General features: G+C 40.3%; 1 long non-coding RNA gene across 1 annotated transcript; it reads right to left on the reverse strand.

The window, feature by feature from the left end:
- Positions 1 to 10,687: 10,687 nt before the first annotated feature.
- LOC137464990 (uncharacterized) lies at positions 10,688 to 17,410 on the reverse strand. The gene is made up of 3 exons (XR_010994518.1): positions 16,380 to 17,410; positions 15,480 to 15,565; positions 10,688 to 10,804 (listed from the first exon to the last, which is right to left on the reverse strand). It is a non-coding gene; the product is annotated as an uncharacterized lncRNA (long non-coding RNA).
- Positions 17,411 to 18,636: the final 1,226 nt, after the last annotated feature.

Consider the following 18,636-nt stretch of genomic DNA (forward strand, 5'->3'; position numbering starts at 1 on the left):
CACAGGCAAATCAGTTCATTCCGTATTATCAGGTGGTTACTTTTAGCAGCAGCAGTGTCACTGCTGCAGTTACAGAAATGCATCATGGCATAGGTCAGGCTGCCTGATAGTGGCACAGTGTGTACACTGCAAAGCCCCTCTGATGAATTATACCCTAAGCAGGTATACACCCTGTACAGGTGGAATGGTTGAGCAAGGCACAGAAGAACCTTTATTGCTGATGAGTAATGCATCTGCAACAGTTTTGAGACTCCAGTCTAGCTATAGATTAATTATATACAGCAAATCTGAGAAAAAATGGTCACTAAAAAATCTAAAGGAAAACTTAGTTACTTGGAATGTGATCAAATACTGGAAAAGGCTGGCCTGAGAAATTATGAAATCTTCATCTTGAAGATGCTCATGACTGAGCTGGACATGTCTGAGCAACCTGCTCTAGCTGGTCCTTATTTTAGTAGTAAGCCTGGATTCAGAATCTCTAGATAGTTTTCTAACCTCAACCGTTTTGTGATTCTATGAAATAAGCACATTTTACTGTCACAAGACAAGGCATTGAGGATACAAGACACAACTTTCAATCTGCAGCATTATACAAATTTCAGGTAACCCTGAAATCATTAAGGCAATACACAGGTGTTAATTTACGCAAGGAGATGGTGCAGTTCTCATAGCAACTCCAGATCAAGAGGGCAGAAAGGTAGCTTTTAAGCTGCTCAGATGTTCTTCCCTGTGTTCCAGACCCTGGGTGATGATTCCCTGCCACAAAATTTTCCACTCTGTGCATCTTCATTAAATACTGAATTTAGGATCAATTTAAAAATGCTTTGAGATAAGATTTTGTGCTATCACAAAGACTGCTTTCGGATCATTCTGACAGACTTGGACAAGATTCCCATGTCAGAAACCAGGATAGCAACAAACCATACATAATTTTCTACTGAGAGGTCATCTAGGACATTCTAGCTAAAATTTTTCTGCTGGCTAGCACAAAGAGTCATATATCTGTCCTGTTCTCTTTGACTGATCAATTTAGCATCAGCACCTGTAATCTGTGTGCTTTTACTGCAGCACTAAAAGGATTTCCCTGGCTTTGCTTTTCTGTAATTCTATGCCCAGAGGCAATTCAATTCATGCTTGGACCTGCACAAGATGACTCACTCTTTTTGTAAAAGAATTCCATTACCGACAAGCAATGACTCATCACCACTCATGACCAGATTAGCACTGCCAAGGTTTTGTGACTCTAGCCATTTCCCATGCAGCTTGAAATTCTGCATGCTCACAATGCTTGGGATAGAGTGCTTGCATCTGCTGAACCAGTGGTTTTCACTTTGCAGCAAGCATGCCCTTGCACTCTTCTATGTGTTACAAGTTCCACATAAAAACACTTGAACAAATAGTTTCCCGTGACAGATATAAATGTTTGGCAGACACCTGTGTGGAGCTCTTTGGAGACAGCAAAATTATTGTTGGCAAAATTTAAGTTCTTGAAACAGCCTACTTTTCATTTGGTCTAGCTGAAAAGCAGTGTGAAGGTGATTCCTTCCCTACAGTGTATCTTTCTGGTCAATTTGGTACATAGATAATCCCAGAAAAAATAAGTGTGTTATATTGGAAGGTGTTCCACTGGTGATTTTTAAATCTTGCCTTCAAGACTGAAATTATCAACTTCACTGCTTGCTTTCCATACCACATTGCTGCATATATAACATAAACAGTTTGCACGTAACTTGAAGGGGAACAAAAATCATACCTAGAAGTCAGTCCCAAGGCAAGGACACTAAGTTGGCCCTTGCTGATTGCAGAGCTGGGACCATGCATGAGGACAGGTGGGGTGTTATTCCTTCACAGCAGCACTGGGATGAGGGGTGGCATGGACCTGGCTACATGTCCCTCCTGACAGGCATGGTCTGAGGGAAGAAAGCATAAAGCTGTCAGTACACATCACTTCCTTCAGCTGTTGCTCCCGTCCAGCAGCTAAGAGTCAGCAAAGCCCTGTGCCCACATTTACACCTCTGTGGAAAAATCCCATACTCTTCATCTCCTTATATCTTCATCTCCTTAAATCTTCATCTACTGCAGCACTTGACTCTGTTCAGCTCTAAATCCCTTTTGTGTGCCACAGTAATAAATCTGCTGAGAAAGTTTTCAGAGGCTAAAGAGAGGTCATTTGGAGAACATCTGCCTGTGATATCCATGTTCTTTTCCTCAGAGCAGGTCTGAATGGCATGTTTCACCAAACACGCGGATTTGACTGGTTGCTGACACAGACCACTGAAGTGAATCATGCCAAGTGAAGTTTAGCATTATTGTTAGCAGCAGACCACTGGGTTACAAAAAGCTTGGAAAGAAATGTTTGGGGTTGTAATTCCACAAGTAACATGGTTATAGACTACTGGATGGCATTTAACATGATTTTGTTGTTGCTGTGGTTAATTATCTCATATTGTGCAGAAACTATAATCAGAGGCAACCAGATAATTCTGGAACGAGGTTACATGAATTAGGATATTAAAAGTGACTTTCTTAATGCCTTTTTGATCCAATCCTTAAGTCCTAGGACTTTAACAGTTTCTTAGCATGGAGGATTCCTCAAATAATGCTGCTAGCAATACTGAGTAGCTAAACATGTTAGATTGACATAAAGAGTTCATCCATCCTTTTTAAAGAGACACAGATTAAAGAATAATGAGAATAACATGATTTTCCTAACAAGCATACAAAATGAGAATTTAGTTCCACCTTCAATCCTAAATTGAGTGTTCAGGCAAGACCAAAGAGCAAAGGAAGAAGGGCTTTGCAGCATTCATTTTCCTTAAATGCAAAAGGGCCTCTATGCTACAATTTCTTGTCATATCCCTCTGGTAGTGATAAATTGTATTTGCAGACAGTATGACCTGCTGTACGAAATTGCTTTACTTATTATATTAAAATGATGGGAAAACCAAATTAAAAAATTTCTCTCCAATTTCATCTCTTTGCTAAACAGCTTCCTGCCATTATGCAAGTTTATCTTCCCAACAGATTAAGCAATGTTTTTAGGGTCATTTCTCTGCTTTACTCATGGTGGTGGAACAGAACATAACTCATATATGAATTTAAAGCACTATTTTTTTCTACCTCAAGGGAAAAAGAGCAGGGATTAGAGATCAAAACACTAGGAGTGCTTGCACATAAACTCCAGCCTAAGTGCTGCCAATGACAGAAGTTCAGAGAGAACCAAGAATAAAATAACAATTTCTGAAAAGCCTAAATCATAATTGATCTATCTTTGTTCTCAGTAAAAAAAAATGAAAACTGAAAACCAACAGAAAATACCAAGTTTAAAAAGCTCAAAACCTTCTGAACACATAATTTGGTGGCTATGAGTGTTTTTTTTATAAATGACAGTTACTTAAATGAAGTCCATAGTATACTACACCAGCTGCAACAAACTAGAAGAGACTTTAAACCATTTGTGTCAGACTCAAGAGCACCCACTCTCACTAAGCAATGGTACTTGCTTGGCTGTATCTATCTTTCACTGTAACAGACAGGGCATCTCTCTCATACTCTGAGGCCCCTTCACTGCTGAGAATGCTTAACCACTACAAATAGTATACTGAAAACCAAAATGAAACTAGAAAACGAGATGTATTTTCCACATCAGAATTAAATTGGTTGCAATTTTAAAGGTGAAACCAAATGACTGTATCTTTTCATTTTCTCAGTCATTGATGATAAAATTCCTACTGCTTTTGCTTGCACAAAATTTAATTTATGAACTATGATCCCACAAAATGAAAGAAATGGATCCTATCACCCAAACCTTTTAATGAGTTGATTCAAACCAGATAGGATAGCAGCAGTCAAATACTGCAGAGAAAAAATGACAAATTTCCATGACAAATACCTTACAAAACAGCTGCAGCTTATTCCAGATATCAAGATTTGGGTGCAACATAACAAAGGTGAACGTTCAAATAGAGCTGTTTATAGGAAAATTGAGAAAGATTTGTAGACACCATCAAAGTATCTCTTCTCCAGCCCAGTACTAAAGCAGCCAGGATAAAGCTGGTGGCTAGACTGAAAACCTATTTATGGAGGCTGGTGCTGTTGATGAAATGGCAGCTAACGTTAAGCTTTGGACATTTAAGAAATAAGGATATGCTTTGATATGCATTGAAGAGTGTGTAAATACTCAATATATGGGCTACAGACAAGCTGGACATGTTATTCTACGATGCATAGAGATATGACATAACCAAAGCACGGGATTAACAGCAGAATGAAGCGTCTGCAATATTCCCTCAGAAAATCTCCAAAATACTTCCATGATACACAGACCATTATCTGCCTTTCATTTTCTCCTGCTGCATCCACTACTGACAGAGTGTGCCTGTTAAATTGTTCAAACAGGGAGATGGATTTCACAGCTTAATTGCAGGTACTACTAGTTTAATGTAGCTATAACAGCTATCACACAGTAACCAGGCCACCACTTGTCACTACCTGAAGTTTAACTACTTGACAACTATGATTTTTTATTGCATAAATCTCATTTTGCATTAACATGTAAAGCCTGAAAGAATTGAACTCTTAATAAATTTATAAGCTCAGCAAGAGAAGCAACCGTGTTAAAAATAGGTTGGGAGTGCTGGCTTCACCTGGGCTGTCAGAGCTTTCAGGAAGTGAAGGACAATGCATGAAGTCTTCAGTGACAGCAAATCGGATTGAAATCGTATAGCTAATGGCATTATGGTCAAGTCACAGTGTGATATGTAATTGAAAAGATCTGTAGGTGAATCTGGCAGTGCTTTTAAGGCTCTTGAGGACCCTTAAGCTATTTGTATTAGTCAAATCTGGTGCACATACACCTGTCATAGCAAAATTGTCCCCTTTCTTGTTTCTAAACAGATGTGTATTAGCAAGGCTAACAATAACACAAAATATCATGTGTTACAAACCATGGTTCACCTCTGAAACACTCACACCTCACTGAAGTCACTGAAAATGTATGTTTTTCCATAGACTTTGAGGTAAGTCACTCATTAATTTCCAGGGTATTACAAGTGTCAACCATAAGCTGATTAAGTCATCCTCTTAATTCATGATTGCAGACTATCCAAAAGCTTACAATGGAAGTTTGAGCTTGTTTCTGCCAGGCAGTAGAGAGCAATATCTTCCTATTTAGAACAGAAAATCTTTACCATGCCTTCCTCAAATGAGAAACAAAATTTGTTTCGATATCATGTGTGTTGCTACCCAGCAGATCTTATTCTATTTCAACAAACTGAATTGGGTACTACATGTATTCCTTAGCAAATTTCATAGCTCTTTTGAATTTAAGAGAAATTAATAACATAACTGTAGGACTACAGGTCTCTTGTGACCTTTTAAATTGTCTGTCTTAGAGGTTAGTGGTAGATGCCTGCTAATAATTATCTATCCTACCTTTTTTTTTTAATTTAAAATATTAATTTTCAATTCACTTTCTTTTCCTCTTACAGGTCCTCTGGGTTTTCTTTTGAGTCTCCCATCTTTTTTCTTTTTCTAATGATGCTTCGAAAAAAAGGCTCTATGGAATGTAGAGATCCTTAATTATGATTTATTCCCTGTTGCCATAGATTACCACAGAGCTTTCTGTAATCCACAACATTCCCTCACTCCATGCTATTTACACAATAAGGAATTATATTTCATTTAAGACCTCGGAACTGGCACATCAATTTTCATTAAAATACCTTTATATTTATAGCTCATACTTCAGAAATATAGTATTTTTATAATCAATGGTTGTGCCATATTAATTAGTTTCAACAATTTTATAGTTGAACAGGAGGCTGAATAGCCAAGGAAAGGAACTAATTTAATTCCTTCAGCTGTTTTCAGCCTGGATTGATTTAGGTGTATATCTTAAGCCTTTTCAGACAAGCCAACTCAAATTTAATAATGAAATTCACTGTACTGTCTTTGGTCATTTGTTCAAAATTATCGAAAATGGCAAAAATTTGGGTTCTTTAAAGAGTAGTTTCTCTAATAAGGGTAAGAAATTAAATTCAGCTGAAAATACCACTCTTTTTGCAGCTTGCTGATAAAAGTATGGCCTGCCAGCAAGACATCGATTTAGATACATTATAGAAAACTGCCAACATGACAACATGATTTTGACTCCCCTTGAAAACCTTTAAAATATTTTGACAATGCAACACTGAACAACTTATCCCAGTCAAGTTAGTTAAGGCACAAAACATAGACAGCAATGGTCTAGAGCTGGCTTCCACCCATGTGTCTCATCTTGGTGAGACTGGGAAGAGGCAGCAGCTGGGTGGAGAGCATAATACAGAGAATAGTAACTGAACCACACTGGTATTTTTCATAGAACTGTGTGTTGAAGAAGCGTATTATTGCTAATTGTAACCTACATTTTGGGGTAAATGAAAATTCCAGGGTAACATCAGGAATGTTCAAATAAAAAAAAATGTGTGTTAAACATTACACTCTCTATGCATAGACTACCTAGAAGAATGTGGTCATACTGTATAGTCGCACTGATGTAACTCATATCAGTGTATCCAAAGACCTGAGAGTTCAGAGGTAAATGATGGAACAGTGGAAAGAAAACAAACCCTTTTCTCAAGGTGTTTAAAAAGCAAATAAGACACTAAAACTAAAAAAAAAAAAAAAGGCACTTTTAGTCATCTATTTGCTGAGAAGCAAACAAAGAAAAGGACAGATGGCAAATGGAAGAATGTACTCTTGTATCTTTCAGATTTCTCATGAAGTTTTTTAGTGGAGATTACTGTTCTTCCTGGCTAGGCAAGAACTTACTTAAAACCCTAATCTAGCGTGAACTGTTTACTTAGTACTAGGAAAGAATTTACAAGGGAAAGGTGGAGAGGAAAAAAGATTTTACAGATTTAATCAGGTTTAAAGTGTTCAGAATTCATATTAGAGAACCATTTTCCATGATTGGGTGGATAGTGGACCATATAGTGTGGACATCCCAACAAAAGATTGCATTCTATCTACTTGATTTAATCATGTGATCAAAGACACGGAAGACACTTAAAAAATTCCACAATTTCAGTGCCCTGAACAGCAGAGGGAATGCTTCTGCGCAAATTGACAAAAAATTGAAATCTGTAGCTGTTCAGCCAGTAAATATGGGGCATGCAACCCTTCAAAGAGTGAAACAGCATAACCTTGAGATCTGAGACTGACATATGGAAAAGAATACCACCAGATATTGCTGAGGGCTTTGCAGAAGGAAGTTGTGAGAAGGCAATGCAATTTTTCATAGATATTAAAGAAATGCAACCAAAAGAGATGTGAAAGGTAAAACAAAAGCTAACTTAAGAGTAAAGCTGCAGGAACAACACAAGTATATACTGTTTGTCTTGCTGCCAGATAGGGACCATTTAGACCAGACTTTTCAACCTTAACCCCACAAGCAGATGAAGTAGAATGAAGATCCATGTTGCCTAAGGTGGGAAATGAGCAATGTAATTTTCACAGTTCTTTTCTGCCCTATTTTTTCACCAGACCCATCTCAGATAGATGTCAGAGGTGCTCTCCCAGGCAAAGGACTCCAAAGACAGGTTCAAGTGTTACAGATACTAGCAGCTGGGATTGTAGGAGCCTGTCCACAGCTCTCTCACCATCTCTGAACTGTAGCACCAGGAAGTGCAGTGCTTTGACACTCCTTTTGATAAAGAATTACTGACATAGGGATTCATTTTCTTGCAGGTACCACATATACACTAAAAATGGGCAGGAAAGTGCTGAATGGCAGCACATTGGTAGATGAGGGGATAGGGATGAGCAGTTCAGAAGAAAACAGAAAAACAGCCACAAACAGTCACTACTGGCAGAAGGACCTGAGGAAATAGGCTTGAAATATGAGTATAGAGCTGGCAGCCCCTTTCATAGGCAGGAATGCCAGTTTGCAGCTACCAGAGATGCCCTGGGTCCAGTGTCATGCCCAGAATCCTGTTTGCCATGGAAGCAGACAGCTCTGCACTTCCCTCCTGCACAGTGGCAAAGCATAAGAGGGATGTGATCAGAATCTAGGAAGAATTTGGGTTGTTTTTAAGATGTACTAGGAAAACGGAGCTTTTGAATATCTATCTTCATTTCTTCATGATTTATTGTTTAATAAGTCACATTCAGACTTGAACAGTGAAAACTTCAGAGCATAGTTTCTGGATGTGCTTGGCCTCAGTGCTGGTTTGTTGCAAAGAAAGAAGTGCTCGTGTCAGAAAGGAGTGCAATATCGGGCAGGGAGCATGCATGGGAATCTCCACAGTGCCACCTTGAAACATTTCCTGTTCCTTAACAGTAGCTAAGTGCTCACTGGATGTATGTAAACAAGGAAGCTAACAGGAATTGAGCGGAGCCAGACAAAGCATGTGCAGATGTTTGTGCCATTAATTATGAATATGAATGAGGGCTCAATTTCTTTATGATACTGCAGAAGTAACAGTCCACTCCTCTCCTCCACTCTGTGTGACAGCAGACAAATCTAAGTAACTACTTTCTCAAATGGCCTGGAAATAAAATGCCCACCAAGAAACGAGAGCACATTTAAGCCTATTCACATTTAGCACACGAAGGCGTGAAAAACTATTATGTTTTTATTTTTCCTTCTACCACATAGGGACCAAAGAGAGTACTAGAAGGATGTCACAACTTTAAAAGTTCTTTAATTAAGCAGAAGCCCCCATGAAATCCTCAACCTTTATTAAAAGTGCTGACATTTCCTTACTTTCATTTTTGTTTTGAAGGATAGAAATACTCTTCTTCTATTAATCTGAGAAATTATTTAAGCTCTAAGTTATGCTCTAACCAATAAAAATAGAATAAAGCTGACACAGAGAAAGGGCTAATCAAAAATAAAACTGGAGGAGAAGCACTTCACAGCTGATGTTTCAGGAAAATGACACCACCAGAAAATTTCTGCATGTTGTCAGACTCTGTTGATCTTTTCCTGGCCCTCCATGGCCTGGAAACTGCTTTCCAGATTTCTGATGTTTGTGCAATGTCTGGATGAACATGAACGGACACATAAACAGACTAATTTCACTAGAGTAGCCACATGGCATCACTTTGCTGTACAGAAAAAGGGAAGAGACAACAACAGGTAGGAGTGGCAGTGCATCTTCTACCCTTCAAGTGGCCATGCTCATTCTCTCACATTAGCCAGTGGGAAGACGGCAGTCATCTTCTTACCCTGAAGGACAAGTAAAGCTGGTAAATTTAAGCCCTCTCCCATCTCACAAGTGCTCTGTTTTCAGTCCATCAAGCTCTAGACTGACTGCAGTTAATCCCATCCATGAACAGAGATGAGGTTCTGATGATAAACACATTGGCTAACTTCACTAAAATTTATGCATATCAGGAAGAGGTCCTGAAACCACCTGCTTTGACTAACAGAGCAATTTAATTTAAAAATGTTTCATTTTTCAGATACAACCTTCTCTGAGCCTCTCTCTTTACTGTATGGGATCTTCTGAACGTCTCAGGGCCCATCTGATGGAGACCCAATTGCCCAAGTGAACAGGAGTGCAGGTACAGCAGTTGACAAGCTGCTACTTCTCAGGCAGAAGCATGGAGTTATCTTCCTTGAGTAGTTCACAGGTAACTACAGAAATACTGCTTTATTTGGAGATAGAGTGCAGCCAAAAGAAAATGGACTCCATCAGGAGCAATTACTGGAGCCCAGCCCAGAGCCCTGGGCCCATGCCTAGGCTGAGGAACATGGTTGTTTCTTTCTCATTTTCAGTTTCAGCTAGTATCAAATCGGAGCATGTACCCCAGAGTCACACACACAGACACACAGAGGACGAGCAGTCACACACACTGACACTGACAAGCTGCCCTCACAGCACCTGCACACCGGACTTGCACAGGCAGAGGCACAGACAGACAAGTCCCCTCCTCCTCGTGGGCTTCTCCCACAGGCTCCCCAAAATCATAGGTCTCCCCATGCCGAAACTCGGATCTGAGGCCCCTCTGCTTTCCAGCTGGTTGAGATTGACGATTGTCAAGAATGACATCACACAGACACCCCCGCAACATGCACACACTCATTCACACTCCTGGGGAAGGTACAAACACTCATTGCCAGCAGCTGGCAGTAGGTACACATGCTGTGACCTGTGGTCCCACTCCAGTCACTGGTACTCAGCTCTTCAGTCACAGTGGTCTCCCAGTAGCTGGTTTTCAGGACAAATGAGTCTCCCCGGATCTGGTTGAGAATGGAGGGCCATGGCATGGTATCTTATCTTCTTGGTCCTCTTGTGGCACTTCTTGCCCGCAGATGGGATTGTGTGTGGAGAGTAGGCTGTCAGGACCCATGCTAAGGACAGCAGTTGTTATGATGGGGACCTCAACTCTGCTGTATCCAGCAGGGCTGCTGGAGAGGGCTGGGCTGGGAGCAGAAATACTCTCTTGAGAGTCTGCAGGTTTTCTTTACCCTTACTTGATCCATATGGTGTCGTTGTCTTCCCAACACCCATCATTTATTAGCAGCTTCTTTAAACAAGTGCTCTCCTTTTTGCTCTTTCTTATTTCTGCCATTTTTCATGTTTCTGTCTTCCTGGCAGGTCACGGCTGGCTATCAGCATGCACAGATACCAATGTATCTGTGCATGCTGATAGCATGTACATTGGTATGTCACATATATAGACCTTACAGCATCTTGTATTCTTCTCCCTGGTCCATGATCTTCAGCAGGATAATGTTGCAGCACAGCTGAGCCATTCTTTGTAGAGTTCTGTGGATGTGAATTTGTTTTCTGCAGGGCTATAAACAGCCTGTTCACTGAGAAGGAAATGAGGGAAGGAAGGAAGGAGAAAGAGTTCAAAGAGACAAAATTCCGTAGTGCCTAGGCTGTAGTAGTTCAGTGGAAATCCTACCTAAGAAGAAAGGCAGAATCATTTCAAGAACAGTCAACTCAGAAATGCTTGGATTTTGCAACTAAATTTATTATTATCTTTGTCATAAAGAACAGTGGTAAAATTAAAATATTTAAGAGTTTCCAAAATCTGGAAATGCCATTTGAAGGTCCATGTACTTAGAGAAAGATGGATACAGTTCTGTGTAAACAAGGCTTCTGTACTTGTGTGTGTGTGTATGTATGCTGCTTTTCCAGTGTGCCTGTCCATCCTTCTTTACACTTACCTGATTCCAGCAGCTGCAGTGAGGCCCTGGTGACCCAGCCATTTCCACCTTCCCAATGCCTGCTGCAAGATGCTAACAGTGAAGGCAGTGTAACACAGACAGACCAGGTGACTGAGCTAAGGGTGCATGGGGAACCTATGGTGATGCAAAGGCCTGAATACAGGTTCCCCTGTCTCCATGCAGAACACTCCACATTCTCAACCTGCCTTCAGGAGCACGCAGATATTTCTAAGAAGAATTTAAGAAAATTAGCATCCTCTTCTGGCTGCTTACTTGCACTTTCAGCTTGGAAAGCAGGCATGCTGGTTAACATGGAATTGAGAGCTGAACCTGCCTCCAGGCTCTCTAGAACTTCACATCCAGTGCTGTCAAAGCCAGGTGTTTCCAGTACAAAGCTGACCAAGTATTGCTGCTCCTTCTCTCTCCTGTATGTGTGGCCCTCTTTCATAACACTGCTATTGCTAGTAAATTAGTCTGTAAGCTTTGCAAGCAATGTGCAAGACATGTGAACTGAGACCTCTCAGGTTTGCCCTCTCTGAACTTTCCTTGACCTGTCTGAAGCTTTATGTTGCTTCTCTTGGCTGTGGCAGCAATTCTGGCTGATTAGGTACCTGTGCCTGTTCTGTTTTACTTTTGCTTCTCCTGGTGTGGTGTGACCGTGGTTTTGCAAACACAGCAATGACAAGCTGCTACTCCATGTGCACTGAGATTTATACAACAGCAACTTGATGACAAAGTGCTGACAAACCCAGGTCTGGTAGGACAACAGAGGTCTTGAGGAGGACACAGGATGTGGCATGGAGGAGCACAGCTGCAGACAGCTGAAGTGTGAACCTGGAGCTGGACAAGCTGGGTTCAGGGGTCAAGAACAGAACAGAGAGAGCACACACTGAGGTGGCCCAGGGTGTATTTAATTTGGATGCAACCTGGAGCTGCAGACCAGTGTAGAAAGAGAGCAGTATCTCATCAACATATACAAATTATCCCAAGTGATCCTAGAAGGACAAAGAAGAATTCATAACATGAATGTTCTTCCTGGCAAAGGACTCTGGGTGCTTAAAGCTCCCAATAGCATCCCCCTGTGATCTCCAACAGTATGGAATTTCTAGAATAAAAGGGACCAGTAGAAGAGTGAGCACAGAATCAAGGAAAGGAGTTAAATGAAGAAGAAACTCTGTGTGTGTGTCTGTGTGTCTGTGACAATTTCAGAGCAGTACTCCAGCTACATTGCTATTCCTTCATTTTCACAATTAGAGATGAAATAAAACTGAATAATCTCTCAATATTTTAATGTTACTGACAATAAAATTCTTGCTTTACTTCTTCCTTGATATGCTTCCTTCTTGACCATAAACAATATTTTTAGTGTAACAATGGACAACAGAAAATTCAGAAGGTTTTTTTCACATCCATGCACAACGCATTACAAGAGACTGTGTGCTCCATCACAGGAAATACAGGAAGAAATACAGAAGGTCTGTTTTTTGTGTCTTACTACTATCACTGCTATTAATGCATTCTTTGCCCCTGAAGAGCAAAATACATCCAGATGATTCTGTTACCTATTTTAAGTTTTTTCTTCTGCATGCTTTTTGAAAAACACAAAAAGCTGGGAGACAGAGCAGGTTGGGAAGGTTGGTTGTAATACCAGGGAAGTAAGTGCTTAGCTGTCTTCATGACAGTTCAGGTTTTTTCAGTTTGTTAATTATTATCAGTGTATGCATTAGAAAATCTGTCTGTAGGTTTTCAGAACCTTGTTGAGTGACAGTGGATATTCCCAGAGAGTAAACACCAGCTAAAAATGCACTTTAGTGTGAGTCAAGCCACAAAAATGGCTTCAAGCTTCTTTTCCCTCCAATCTTCCACTTCCCTGAACTGCTCATAGCCCTGCAGTGAACTTCAGCTCTGCACAGTGCAATCTGCTTCCCCAGATGTGTCACTAAATAGATAGCAGTCCTTGTCAGAAAGTGTCCTCTGTGAAATGTGCTGTCAGGGAAAGTTTTCCAAAAACCCTGAGAATAAAAATGTCCCTTCTCAATGTGACTTTAGAAATGTTGACAGATGGCTGAGTTTTCCATCTTCCTTCCCTCCCTCCCACGTTTAGTTCAGAAGAGTACTGCCTACATGAATCCAAAGCACACTGTGAAACGTTCTTCAACTTGCCATTTGTGTTTCTGCCAGGAGGAAGCCAAAAACAGTGGAACCAAAATGCCTAAGGACTTCCTACCAACTGTGTGAGCCTCCATCAACCTAGTGCAGTTACTTACATATCCCCAGTCTTTCCTCACTATCCATCAGAGTTTAGAAGGTTTGCACCACACCTCCAGAAAACTTCAAAGCAAAGAATAAGATTGAAGTAAGCTTAATAGTCCCTCTGGCAGAAGAAGGAAGAATTTGTCTTTTCCTAGATCTAACTCTAATAGATCTTCCACATAAGAAAATGAATTGTCTCTGGGAAAGAGTCAGTAAAATAATAACCCAAGAAAGGCTGTGTTGCTCACATCCTCAGTGGTAGTTCATCAGCTGAGGGTGCAGAAGTGATGAAAGGAGGAGAGAAGTGAGAACTTACTACACGGTTATTAATTGCAGAAATTCTACCTTCTCCCAAAGGACACCAAATATCAGGATCTCCATAAGGGATACTACACACAAAGCTGGTAATAACACAACTGCCAAAAAGTTTAAAAAAAATTAAAAAAAAAAAAAAAAAGCAAATCAAACCTCAAACCCACAGCTTAGACACTTTTGTTTTGCCTGGCTCTTTGCTCTGCACTGCTGGCCTTCTGACTGTCAGCAGAGAATATAAGAGATTTTTGAGCTTGGTCAAAAGTATAAATAAGAATGAATAAGAATAAATAGGAATAAATAAGAATAAATATAAGAATACATTTATATAAGGAACACACTCTTTATTGGCTGATTACCCTTCCCTTTTGCTACATAGGCACACAACAAAGCAATGCTGAGACAGCACAGTTAAAGTACCACAAAAGGGAACAAAAGGAGGCAACAGAAATTCTTTTCAAAGTGGTACTGACAATTTTTAGGATATATACAAAATTTGCCCCTGGGGTTTTCAATATCATGCGATAAAGGCATACTTTGGCACCAATTTTTCCATTTAGCTCTTCCTTCCAGAAAACACAGGAAAAAGCTGACATGCCTTTGTTCATGAATCCCTCAGTAAATCTCCATGGATTACACTTATATCAAGTCCCACTAGGCCATTTGTGCTGTGCACTGTTGTTAAGTAACTTTGGTGTCACATCTTATAGCATCACAGCCACTCGTGGTGCAACATGAAGCAGTGTTATGGCAGTGGTGATGTTGTTGATAATAAATCGAGCTGCTATCTGGGAAGCAATGATAGCAGACAGTCCACTACTGCAGACAAATCTGACAGACATGTCATTTTGTCTGGATAATGACACAGACTTCCCATGTGGCACAAATGATCTGTGGAAGAGATTGCCATGGACATAAAATTACTCTGCCTCTCAGTCCTTGTTTCCACATCTGTCTGATGCAACCTTCCTTCTGCCAATATGTGTGTGTGTGTATACACACACATATATTATACATATCTATATCTATCTATCTATCTATCTATCTATCTATCTATGTGCTCTTTCTATAGACAGGTTGCCACTCTAGTAAATCATGGTATAAATTCTGTAAGAAAATCCCACACAGCTCTGTGACATTCACCAGGGCCTAAAGGAGGATTTATCACAGCTAAAATCTAGGCAAAACAAAGGGCATTTTGGGTCATAAGAATTAAAAAAAAAAAAAAGAAACAGCCATTCCAGCAGCCCATCCTGGTCTCCACATCAAATGGCTAGGCAGTGCCACCTTTTATCAGAACTGACAGCATCCTAGCAGTTGTACAATCAGCAGTTGTACAAACAAGCAAATGTGATGGGTCATGTTTGAAAGTAAATATTCCCAGGGATATGTATTTGGCCATCTCTAGGTACCTTAATCACTACACAAGTTCCATAAATGCTGTTTTATCAACAATTTCTGCAATATTCAGGTAGTTTTTTCTCCCTCTCTCTATATATGTGTATGTGTGTGTATAGGTTATAGGTCAGCTATCCCATCTCTAGTTTGTTGTTTACTTTGCATTTAAACGTAGACATGCTTAAGTTGAAACTTTTTCTGATTTTAGTTTTGTTGTGCAGAAACTCGATCAAGGTCCTTTGAAGGTCTTGCTGCGGCACAGTCAGGTGGACATTATGGAAGTGATACATAGCAGAGCACTGGAGAACTAATAGAAGCCTAAGATCTGCCTGCAGCAGACAGCATTCCTTACCTGACCATAAAAATCACATCACTCACGAGATTTGTTTGCCTGAAGTAACCATGCACAAACTCTTCTGTGTCATCCCACTCCAAAACCTGTTGTTTACAAATAGAAGTAAAAAGCCATTCTGAGGTGACTGTCCGCATTCTTACAGACAGCACTAACAACGTGGCGAGCTATGCCCGTGTGCCCCTGAGGCTGTAGGATGAGGGAGAACAGTGTCAGGTTGGCTGCCCAGCACAGGGCTCATATGATAATGCCATTTTTTTGGAACCATGAATAGTCTTTGTTACTCCAACCTGCAGAGAAGCACAGGGCGACCCACAGCTGGGAAAGTAATGGTAGGGTCTAGCTCTCCAAGTACAGTGCCGCATGCAAAAAGCAGGCTCTGAACTGGCAGTGAGGTACTCAGTTTATTATTTACTCATCCTACTCTCTTCACCCAGTGCTGAAGAGTATTACCAGTCTGGCAGTGAGTTTGATCAGCAGAGCTGCTTCAAACAAAATATGTTAAATCCATATAAATATGTGTGGATTGTGTGTATGTATAAATATATATATATATATATTTCTATTTGTACTTAAGAAAAAATGATTAGAACTGCAATAAACAGCAATGATGTATCCTTGAACACTCATTATTTAATTATGAGACAAGATTAATTTTTAAAATTTCCAGGCTTTATTAGACTGTTCTTGCTCTATCACTGCTATTGCAGAGTGTTTAAAGGGACAAAACAGACACACTGCAAGGTAAATACAAACGTGCAGCAGTATATCTCATGTTATACTAGGCATAAACAAGAGGTTTACTTCTCTTGATTGTACCATTTTCTAGAATGTATTTGAAAAAAAGCCATACTTTTTGAAAAAAGCCATACTATTTGAAAAAAAGCCAAAAATACTTACCAGGACAAGATGTTCTTGCCATTTCTCTTTATTCCAAGCTGAAATACTGTGTTGCATCAGTGCAGAAATACCTGTATGTCAGTTGTGGTTTAAGCCCAGACACCAAAGAACCACACAGCCACTTGCTCAGATAGCGGGTTGTGGGAGAATAAAAGTGAGAAAACTCGAAGTTTCCAATAAAGGCAATTTAACAGGGGAAGCAAAAGCCACAAACACAAGCAAAGCAAAACAAGAAATTAATTCACTGCTTCCCATGGGCAGGCAGCTGTTCAGCCATCTCCAGGACAGCAGGGTCTCAACCCCCTTCATAGTGACTTGGCAACACAAACACCATCACTCCAAACACCGCGCTCTTTCCTCCTTCTTCCTCTCAGATTGAAACACTGAGCAGGATGTCAGATGGTCTGGACCATCTCTTTGGTCAATTTGGGTCACCTGCCCTGACTGTGTCTCCCCCCACCCTCCCTACCAACTTCCTCACCAGCTTGGCAGTACAAAAAGCAGAAAAGGCCTTGGCTCTGTGTAAGCCCTGCTCAGTAATAACAAAAACATCTCTGTAGTATCAGCCCTGTCTGAAGCACAAGTCCAAAACACAGTCCATACTAGTCACGTGAAGAAAATTAACTCTAGTCCAGACAAATCCAGAACAAAGCCTCAGGAAATGCCTGTGTCAGAGCAAAAGCTCTGCCTGTCAGAGTGGATAAGAACAAAGGAATTGAAAAAAAATGAAGAAACTTTCACTGTGGTTATGGTCTGTCCCGTAGGTGTCCCTTTGTGTATTTCAAGATGAGTGATTTTGAAAACCACAGACAAAAGTCACAGCCACATTTATGTTTTTCCAGGAGTTTGTTGGGTTATTTTTTATATCTTCCACACACCGGTACCAATCTGGTTTGGAAACTGTTTGGAAAACTTGAGGGATTATCTAAAAGTCTAAGTTTATTCTTTGTGATTTGGCTACCTTTTCATAGAGAAACGTTTCCAACACGTGCAGCCTGGTCACAACTGCAGTGCCAGCATTCATAGTTGCTTCTGTTTCTCTATCCAGACTCTTCCTAATGCACTAATGAAATACACTAATGAATACCCCAATACACTAATGAAAAGCAGCAGCTATGAACAGGAGAAGGGATGCAGCAGCCCTTAGATAGTAATAGGAAATGCACAGCATGTAGAACAAACAACTGTCCTCCAAGTACAAGGTGATAAGAGGAAAGAACTGAGTATTTTCTGTCCCTTGGAGAGCATAAGGGCAGTCAAGCCACAGGAATGAAAGAAAAAAGGACAGATCCTGACACTCCAGCCAGAGACCTATGCTCTTGAAACAAACACGAAGAGATGGGAACTGTGCTGACATTAGCAAGTTGCTGCAGCAAACCATATTGCTTAACATTGATTGTCGTTGCTTTCCTCTAGTAAAAAGATTGCAGCAGATCTCTTTTTTTTTTTTTTCAATCTAATGTTACCATTCAGCCCGATATTCCCCCCGCCTCCAGCCTCTGTATCTTCTCTGAAATAATATCTCCATTTCTGTGGCAGAGCTACAGCTAAGTGCCTACAGTCAAAAGGCACCTATTTATTCCTGAGCTGAGTAGTTACATAATCAGTAGTACAAACTGTATTCCTGTATGCGTACTTATTACATTTCACTTTGCCTTTTAATAAAGAATAAAATAGTGCAAAGTTGCTTGCTCCAAGAATCCAGAACACTGATAACTTGACAGTCCACGGGCAAATATGAGACTCTTCAAACTTTCCTGACGGTTTTGCTCCACAATTTCCAAGTGGTGCTGTAATCCAAAACCTGTAGTATTTGCCAAAACTATAGTCATTAGGAAAGTCAAGGCAGAGGTGCAACAAAGCAGAGAAGAGATAAAGTTGATCCAAAAGGATGCACACTAAAAGGAGATTTTCTTTTGACTAGAAATGCAGAACTCAGCACATATTCCCTCACCATGCAGCCAAAGCAATACTATAGGCAAGGTCATTTCTCTCCTCTCTGTCTTGTTTATCCTAACACTAGCTGAGTCTATATTGGTATTACACCAGATCATATAATCTCCATGCCACAGTAAAATATGAAAATTAGGCTCTGATCATGTTACAGGACAATACTGCATATGCAATGACCATGTGCTGAAAACTGAGCTGCTGCACCCATCATTCTTATTCCTTCCAGAGGTCATCCCAATTTTAAATCTAACATTGAAGGTCACAGAGGCCATTTCCGACCTTAATGAGTCTATGATTCCATGAT

The sequence above is a fragment of the Anomalospiza imberbis genome, chromosome Z, assembly GCF_031753505.1.
Source record: "Anomalospiza imberbis isolate Cuckoo-Finch-1a 21T00152 chromosome Z, ASM3175350v1, whole genome shotgun sequence".
Taxonomy (NCBI): domain Eukaryota; kingdom Metazoa; phylum Chordata; class Aves; order Passeriformes; family Viduidae; genus Anomalospiza; species Anomalospiza imberbis.